The sequence below is a fragment of the Dermacentor variabilis genome, chromosome 2 (assembly GCF_050947875.1).
Source record: "Dermacentor variabilis isolate Ectoservices chromosome 2, ASM5094787v1, whole genome shotgun sequence".
NCBI lineage: Eukaryota > Metazoa > Arthropoda > Arachnida > Ixodida > Ixodidae > Dermacentor > Dermacentor variabilis.
Genome location: NC_134569.1, coordinates 210,042,598 through 210,052,643, shown reverse-complemented (window position 1 = coordinate 210,052,643; position 10,046 = coordinate 210,042,598).

Here is a 10,046-nt window from a genome sequence, read left to right as displayed (position 1 = left end):
TCAAGGACGCGAGGCGGATGCATATCGTGCCTGCCGTGAGCGTGCCGCAGTACAGGAACGCGAGGTCGACGGAAGGCTACAACAGCGACAAGACCTTGTACTTCAAGCCTGTGCTGCTAGTGGTCGTCGATTTCTTCCTGTCCGTGTGTGTCTGCGCACGTCACGTCACGTCACGTGTGTTTATTTAGCCAGCTTATGTTTACTACAATTAATACTACCATTCAATCCGGTTAAATCCGTAAGCCTTACTTCGTGTAATATTCTAACATGTTGCTATAGCATTCACTGCTTAGTCTTGTGGCGAAATTGTGATTTGGGAAATAAATTAATAAAATTGACCAACGATTGCATTCCAGCGGAAGACCTCTACCACACAAAACTGTAATACTCTAGCATAGAATGTTGTAACCATTACGCCACGGACGCATTTCCCCTATCACAGCGCGCTTTGCAAACGCATCTTAGTTTTGACATGCTGAATCCATGAAGTTATGTAAAATAATTAACACATCATCATACGTCAAAATGTGGGCCGATCCCGAAGACTCCTTCATGCGAGGAGTGCCACGCTAAACTGCGCTGCCCAGTGACTGCGCCCCTATCCCAATTCCAGCATGCTCAGTAAGTCTGATTTCCTTCGACTTCAACTGGAGGTTGAATCGCGTTCCAACTTTTCTCAAAATGAATTCGACGTTTGTGTAAAATCAAAGCAGCCCTGAAGAAGGCCTGCATGTCCTGAAGACATTCCCGGCGTATGATCACTTCATCGTGGCATAGTGCTCGAAATTCCCCCCACCCAGAGAGGCCGTGACCAGGCAAATTAGATTCCTAAGTGCGAATTCTTTTATATGTCCCATGTTCCCTTAATGCGTGCACACATTAGCGGCAGAGGTCTTGCACACGAAAACAGAGCGCTCCATGAGCTGAATTTCTTGGCCTGGACTCAGCTGGGGTCTGTGGCTCAAAGCCTAGACCCGACGCGGTTCCGTGCCTGTATTACCAAGCCCGGGCCGGCTTTGGCCAGGGCCAGCGACTGTATCAACGGGCCAGGCCCCGCACGCTGGAGAAGCTCAGTGTAGATGCCTCGAAAATTTTGTTGCTTAGTTGGTGTACCCAAAGATGTTACAATAAAGCCGCAGTGACAATAAAGCCTTGCGTGAAAAGTCTTGTCCCACAGCACACGTGTGCATATTACAAGGGGGACAGGAGGAGAGGCTGAGTTAAACATTTTAGGCAAGGCATTTTCTGCAGAACTCCTTTGGTACACTTTGTTGGACACATCAAGGGATATGCACGCGTACATAAAAAATAGCCGTCTCACCCGTAGGTGAAGCAGTGGCCACCATAGCAAGGTTCAGCGTTGCGCTCGCGCTTCTTGCACGGTGTTCCTGCAATACATGTAGGCAACATAGCGAGACTCAGCACAGGAGACAAATGCTACTGCGCGAGAGGAACAGCGGGTTGGCAAACGCAAGGCCTTGTCACAACGCTGGCGTGATGAGCAACGTTGGCGATGGCGTCACACATTTACTGGGCACAAAAAAAAAGGCCCTGTCCGGACAGGAGATGGGGCCGACAAAAAAACTTGAATGCTCTCTGCGTTTGTCAATGCTAGATCTAGTTTGACGTTTGCTGTCCTGGCCGTTGAGACCAGTGTATGCACCATAGTCATAGCGGCAATGGAAGCCAGAACGCTGCCTTCGTTCCAGCAGGAAAGATGGAGCGGATGCTGAGGGTGATCCACAATGTTGCACAGCGCAGAAAATAAAATCTCAGTGCCCTTCCACTGTGAAGAAGGATGACCAGCGAAGTTGTGTATGTGGGCCCCTTAATGGCGAATTGCACCTCCGCTGCAGGTCGGCCCGGCATTGCACTATCTGCGGGATCGGCCTACGTATGGGGAGTGCTTCACGCTTGCTTCACCTCAGCCTCGGGTCGGCCCGGCATTGCACTTCGTGGCTGGCGCACGTATGGGGAGTGCTTAATACTTGCTTCACCTCCGCCGCGCGTCGGCCCGGCATTGCACTAACTTCGGGATGGCCCGCGTATGGAGAGTGCTTAACGCCTGCTTCACCTCTGCCTTGGGTCGAGCCGGTATTACACTATCTTCGGGATCGGTCCACGTATGGGGAATGCTTAACACCTGCTTCACCTCCGCCGCGGGTCGGCCCACCATTGCCCTATTTTCGGGATTGGCACACGTATGGGGAGGGCTTAACGCCTGCTTGACCTCCGCCGCGGGTCGACCCTGCATTGCAGTATTTTCGGTATTGGTACACGTATGGGGTTAACGCCTGCTTCACCTTCGCCGCGGGTCGGCCGGCAATGCACTATCTCCAAGATCGGCCCACGTATGGGGAGTTTCTTGCTTACGACAGGCTAAATTTTCTTGGACGGTATAGGTATAAGCTGACATACAAACTAGTCATGTCTCATACCCTGGCTAATGGTGACTTGGCATTACTTTTGGCTTCCTCGCTTTTGCAGCAAAGCACACACTGCGCCTTTACATGCCCCTCTGAATGTTTACGCGCCGTTTACCGCGAACGCTCGTCGATACGCTGACAACACAAAACGGTGGCGGCGCGAACGCGTCTCTAGTGTCCTAATCCGCCATAGAATTTCTAAATAAATACGCTAGAGGTAAATGTGGCGCTAGCGTCTAGGGGGGCTCTCCTGAGCGTTAGCTCATCCTACATGGCAATAATGGGAAGTACAGGTTTCGGATTGAGTTCTATCTTGAGACTAGCGGCCTTTGCTTACAGCGCAGTAAACGAAGCTATACTCAGATATTATAAAACCATGCTTCAATCTCAAAACCATACAAAGCTTATGTAATGTGTGGCGCATTATATTTGAGATTGAAGCACGGTTTGCCATCAGGGCACACGAGGGTATGCATTCTTCGGCATTTCTGTTTCCAATTTAGCGCCAGAGAATAGTTATTTACTTTCACAACAGCAATAACAACCGTGCGTGTACGCCTGCTCACTGCGAACGCGAGATTTTTCTCGCAGACGACAGGCACTACCGAACTCTCTCGCTCTTTCGAAAGGCTGCGTCGGATGTCAGGATTGCTGAACGTCTTCAAGTACTTTTCAGTACATCTGCTGCAGTGCTAGATAGGACGCTTATGGCCTCCTACGAGTATGCTTCACTATATTTTATATTGACGTAGCGCTTCTGAAGCGTCCACCAGCAGCTGATATGGCATGGCTTTGCACTTAGTCATTTTGCAACAGCAGCTACAGCCAGGTAGCAGCAATCTTTCCTACCACAAGTAAGGTTGTGTTCTCAAAGTCCTAAAATACACATTTCAATGAGCACGTAAACGAGCAAAGCGTAAGGAAGCCCTCAATAAAATTTGTTTGTCAAGCCATTGGAAGTACAACGGTCTATGTCTTGTATCAGTAGTGCCTTCATTTTGCTCTTCAAAAGTTTCATGAAGCACGTAACGCCATAGCGCCAACGTAACACAGTGAAGAAACCAAGGTCGAAACTGTCCAAACACGTTCTTTCAACGTTTACGATGCCGTCGCTTTCTCGTCAGGGCTTCGACACCACACCGCGACACAAACATCGGCCCAGCCACTGGCCCAGCGCGCTATCGCCACTTCGAGCAACAGAACAAAGGCACAAAGCTTTGCGTCGCACCGTCCAACTGCGGGTTATAGCAACTGCGTTTGGAGCAAAACCAAAACTGCCAAGAAATGACTGTAGACTACATGGCCAGTCAACGGAATACCAAACGGTAGCCTGTACTTCCCATCTTTCCCATGATAGTTGAATGATAGTTGGGTGATATGAAACTATGTAATCCGCCTTTTATACGCCGAACTGCACATGCGCAGCGGCTGAGGTCCGAAGCCATTTGGCAGGTGCGCGGCTGGACTCGACTCTCTCCTTCGAATGAGCGGAGTACGGAAGTGGCAGGCGCTCCACTTGTCAGTGGAATAGGGCGCCAGCTGTTTCTCTTGGACTCTTACAGACCGGCACACATCCGTGTCTTGCCGTTCTGCACGGGTCACCCCTACGTACATCGCAACGACACCTGCCCGTCCTACGGGCAGACCTCCACTCTAGCACGCATGCTCAGGGAGCGGGGGTCGAGATACCCCAAGCTCAGCAAGGAGGAGTGGGACTCGCGTCTGCGTGGCCCCGCTTTAGACAAGCAAATCCTGGCTGTACAGCATGCCCGTCACCGCGCTGGTAGGCTAGACCTGCCAGTCCCGGCGTGAGACTAGCCGCATAGAGAAAGAAATTCAACAAGAGGGGACACTCCCCAAAAACTGGCAACAGGAAACACGTCATGCCTAGTGTCAACTCCATCAGTTAGTTGACGCGAGCATCGGAAAAAAAAAACATGTGAAATGAACTTACAGACAACGTTATATATTTTTTTATTCTTTCCCGCTAAAGCTAAGTAGTTTTGCGTATAAATGAACTTTTATTTCGCCACCTATCTTTCTTTCGCCGGGCACGCAAAGAGGAAGCGCGGAAACATGCACGCTTGCAGTCTTGGAGGGACACGCATGCGTGCAGGCGTCGGTCGCTACACCAGAAGTTCACCGCTAGAAGGGGAGGAGGGTCGCTTTGCCACGCGCTCGCGCATCCCACAAACTTTTGCTGTTGACTGTACATTTAGGCTTAGTGCACAAAACTGAACCTGTATGGTGAAGCACTTATCGAAAAACAGCTCCTAAAACAGGTCCAGGCCTGGTTAATTTGAATTAATTACTCCTACTGGGAGATGTTTGCGACGTTTTCTATGAGCCCAAGCATTATTATAACTTATTTAGGTAGTTTTTGGGCACGCTAGCCGCACCTGGATTTGTGACGAAATGCACATCCGCTGTGTGACGCAGTTTCGCGTGTACTGAATTTTACCGGGGCACGTTTTGGCGCTTATTTCTCTGACCCCATACATAATTGTAACTAATTTCGCTACTTTTTGGGGTACTTTTCAAGCACTGCTGCTGCGCTCGGCGTAGAGGCGCAGTTAGCGAAAGCTGTGTGCCGCAGTTAGTTTCGCGTGTACTAAATCTTATGGAGAAGTTCGTGACGCATTCTCTGACCCCAAAAATTCTTGCAATTCATTTCGAACTTTTCGAGATACTTTTGAGGCATGCTCGCCGGGCCTCGGGTTGTGAAGTTGTTAGCAAAAAAGTAAGCCGGCCGCGGTTACTTTTGCATCTACTGAGTTTCAGTGGGACAAGCTTGTGACGCATTTTATGGCCCTGCAACAACATATACCTTATTTCGGTACTCACGCTTGTCGAAAACGCGACGAGCGATTGCCGAGAGTGATAACACGGGAGTGTGTTGCTTGCGCCGGCAGCACGCGTAAAAGGTAACGCCGAGGAGATCAAGAACTTGGCATTTATGTATTGTAAGCGACTGAAAACAGGCTTTGCACCCACGAATCTGTCTTGAGTGCGACTAGAAGGCATTGTGCGAGCGTATAACATGGTTTGGCTAAGAGCCTGTGTTGTAGCCAGCTCTGTGTACTTCGCGTAACATCGCGTTGACTGAGGCCAAGTTATTTGGGAAACGCGCAGTCACCCCTGTATTCGTGCTCTTAAAGTGCAGGAAATAATGCCCGGGAAGGGAGGGATGCCTGAAAATTGGACGTTTTCTTCAGATTTTATGGCGTTGTTTGGGAGGAGTCTATTTGCTACGAATTGTATGTAAAAGTGAATCTGTTATCTGTAATGACGCCCATTCACCACTTACGCACGTTTTGACCCGCAATATTCCTGTTAGGTCAACATACCAAAATGATACGTGCTTGCAATTTACTTTTTTTCAGCTGATGGCATCCAGTGGAGCTTCGTACGGCAACGACTGCTGCTTACCTGGTGCCACAACTTTGGATGAATGCACAAGAAGCCCGGAACGAGCATTTATATAGAGCAAAATAAACATTTCATCATTTCAGAAGATGTCTTGCGTTTTCTTTATGAAATTGCACGTGGCGCAGATTCCGTGGAGGCTTGTAAAGATCCTTCGCATTCATTTTTACTACATAATAAAACGATTCCGCGCCAAGGGCGCGCGTGGTTAAACAGTACAAGCGAAAAGAAAATAAATGACGCGACGATTAGCGGAGTCGGCGTGGCGGGTACCAACTGGCGTTCAAAACGCGCGCGCCCAAAACCGAAACCGGGAGGTGTTAATGCCATCCGCTTGGTGCGCTACAGTCAATTCGGCCGCTGGGCTCTATGGGAGGGTCCACTCATGTTGAAATTTCTTTCTCTATGCTAGCCGGGTGCGCGACGAGCTCTCGTCCTCGCCGGAACTCCAATAAAGTTCTTTCACTCACTTGTCAGCCTTGCCATTCTCGCTGCCGCGCGCACGGAACGCCTTTCGAACATTATTGTCATCTAAATTTGGCGCGATGCCAATGTGTCTCGTTTACGGCTGCACCTCCCGTGACCATTTTAGCAGGGCCATGCGGATTTTCCCATTTCCGTCGGTAAAACGCGATCGACAGCACCGTGTAGCCTGGATTAAGGCTGCATTTTGTGACAGGTATGTATTGGCATATGCAGTTTACATTTCTGCCTCGTACGAATAATCTTGACGAAGACGCAAATGTATCAGAGTGTCTACCAACCGGGAAAACCGGGAATTCTCAGGGATTTTCAATTGTCTGGAAAAACTCAGGGAAAACTCCGGGAATTTGCGCTTCTATCAGGGAAAATTAGCTGTAATTTTTTTGAAAGCGAAAGAAAGTCGCGGTAAAGCTGGCTCGAGTAGGAGTAGTTGCCAGTGTTTAGTCAACGACCGACTTTCCGGACGGCCCGATAATTCGGACGGCTTCGCGGTACCACTACGTACCCTATAGAGCCTATGTATAATAACGTCTGAAATTTCGGATGCAAGAACACTTCGCCATCCGAGTTTCCGGACTTTTTGCCGTCATGGCAGGTCCGAAACGGCATTAATAAAACCACCACCGCCGCCGTTTTGTTTGCCTCGTCGCTCCTCGAATCGGCGCACTCTCACGCAGATCCGCTGGCAGCCGTAGGCACCACCGCAGCAACGCGAGGCCTAGCTGCTTCGACATTCGCTATTAAGCTTCTTGCCGTTCTGTGCCGTGTTTTCTTCATTGAAAAATTCGCCGCTCTCAGCAACCCACTCCGCCTCTGTGATCCTCGTGATTGGCTTCGAAGCTCGGAAAGCACGACGCGTTGCATAATGCCGGTTGCTGAAAGTCTGCTTCGCCTCACAACTGCAGTATTACGCGGTGAAGCGTGCGCAAATTATTGCGGTGAAGCTCAACAAGCGTGGGAAGGGGCAATTGTCACGGGACACAGCATGTATCCCTTAATTAAACACGTGTGCACCCGCTGCCTCCTGTCACAGGATGAGCACCGATATGCATAATAATAAGGCAGGCCTTCAGAGCTTTTTCTGATGTGCCGCGGCAGTAAAAGACATGCAGTGGCGTACCAACTATTTCTAGAGTGTGTGTGTGTGTGTGGGGGGGGGGGGGGGGGGCAAATCGCAGACGGTCTGATCTTTCACTCTCTTGTGTGTGTGTGTATATATATATATATATATATATATATATATATATATATATATATATATATATATATATATATATATATATATATATATATATATATATATATTCAGCTCATTTTTCGGGCCCTCATGGTTCACTAAATGTGATTGATAAATAGGTCCCTGTTGGTTAAATATACATATAACAGAAGCAGTTACAGGCTATTTCACTTATTGTTATAGTAATTGGTAATATATATGGCGGACAGGCCATATGGCGGCCATATGGCGGATTCCGATGGCGGACAGGCCGCCATTGGAATCTGAACCTGGCAACGTTTAACGTTAGAACGCTATCTAGTGAGGCGAGTCTAGCAGTATTATTGGAGGAATTAGAGGGTAGTAAATGGGGTATAATAGGGCTCAGTGAGGTTAGGAGGACAAAAGAAGCATATACAGTGCTAAAAAGCGGGCATGTACTGTGTTACCGGGGCTTAGCGGAGAGACGAGAACTAGGAGTCGGATTCCTGATTAATAAGGAAATAGCTGGTAACATACAGGAATTCTATAGCATTAACGAGAGGGTGGCAGGTCTTGTTGTGAAACTTAATAAGAGGTACAAATTGAAGGTGGTACAAGTCTATGCCCCTACATGCAGTCATGATGACCAGGAAGTCGAAAGCTTTTATGAAGACGTGGAATCGGCGATGGGTAAAGTCAAAACAAAATACACTATACTGATGGGCGACTTCAATGCCAGGGTAGGCAAGAAGCAGGCTGGAGACAAGTCAGTGGGGGAATATGGCATAGGCTCTAGGAATAGCAGAGGAGAATTATTAGTAGAGTTTGCAGAACAGAATAATATGCGGATAATGAACACCTTTTTCCGCAAGCGGGTTAGTCGAAAGTGGACGTGGAGGAGCCCGAATGGTGAGACTAGAAATGAAATCGACTTCATACTCTGCGCGAACCCTGGCATCATACAAGATGTAGACGTACTCGGCAAGGTACGCTGCAGTGACCATAGGATGGTAAGAACTCGAATTAGCCTAGACTTGAGGAGGGAACGGAAGAAACTGGTACACAAGAAGCCAATCAATGAATTAGCGGTAAGAGGGAAACTAGAGGAATTCCGGATCAAGCTACAGAACAGGTATTCGGCTTTAACTCAGGAAGAGGACCTTAGTGTTGAAGCAATGAACGACTATCTCATGGGAACCATTAAGGAGTGCGCAATAGAAGTCGGTGGTAACTCCGTTACACAGGAAACCAGTAAGCTATCGCAGGAGACGAAAGATCTGATCAAGAAACGCCAATGTATGAAAGCCTCTAACCCTACAGCTAGAATAGAACTGGCAGAACTTTGTAAGTTAATCAACAAGCGTAAGACAGCGGACATCAGGAACTATAATATGGATAGAATTGAACAGGCTCTCAGGAACGGAGGAAGCCTAAAAACCGTGAAGAAGAAACTAGGAATAGGCAAGAATCAGATGTGTGCGTTAAGAGACAAAGCCGGCAATATCGTTACTAATATGGATGAGATAGTTCAAGTGGCTGAGGAGTTCTATAGAGATTTATACAGTACCAGTGGCACCCACGACGATAGTGGAAGAGAGAATAGCCTAGAGGAATTCGAAATCCCACAGGTAACGCCAGAAGAAGTAAAGAAAGCTTTAGGAGCTATGCAAAGGGGGAAGGCAGCCGGAGAGGATCAGGTAACAGCAGATTTGTTGAAGGATGGTGGTCAGATTGTTCTAGAGAAACTGGCCACCCTGTATACCCAATGCCTCATAACCTCGAGCGTACCGGAATCTTGGAAGAACGCTAACATAATTCTAATCCATAAGAAAGGGGACGCCAAAGACTTGAAAAATTATAGACCGATCAGCTTACTGTCCGTTGCCTACAAAGTATTTACTAAGGTAATCGCAAATAGAATCAGGAACACCTTAGACTTCTGTCAACCAAAGGACCAGGCAGGATTCCGTAAAGGCTACTCAACAATAGACCATATTCACACTATCAATCAAGTGATAGAGAAATGTGCAGAATATAACCAACCGTTATATATAGCTTTCATTGATTACGAGAAAGCGTTTGATTCAGTCGAAACCTCAGCAGTCATGGAGGCATTACGGAATCAGGGTGTAGATGAGCCATATGTAAAGATACTGGAAGATATCTATAGCGGCTCCACAGCCACCGTAGTCCTCCACAAAGAAAGCAACAAAATCCCTATAAAGAAAGGCGTCAGACAGGGAGATACGATATCTCCAATGCTATTCACAGCATGTTTACAGGAGGTATTCAGAGGCCTGGAGTGGGAAGAATTGGGGATAAAAGTTGATGGAGAATACCTTAGCAACTTGCGATTCGCTGATGATATTGCCTTGCTTAGTAACTCAGGAGACCAATTGCAATGCATGCTCACTGACCTGGAGAGGCAAAGCAGAAGGGTGGGTCTGAAAATTAATCTGCAGAAAACTAAAGTAATGTTTAACAGGCTCGGAAGAGAACAGCAGTTTACAATA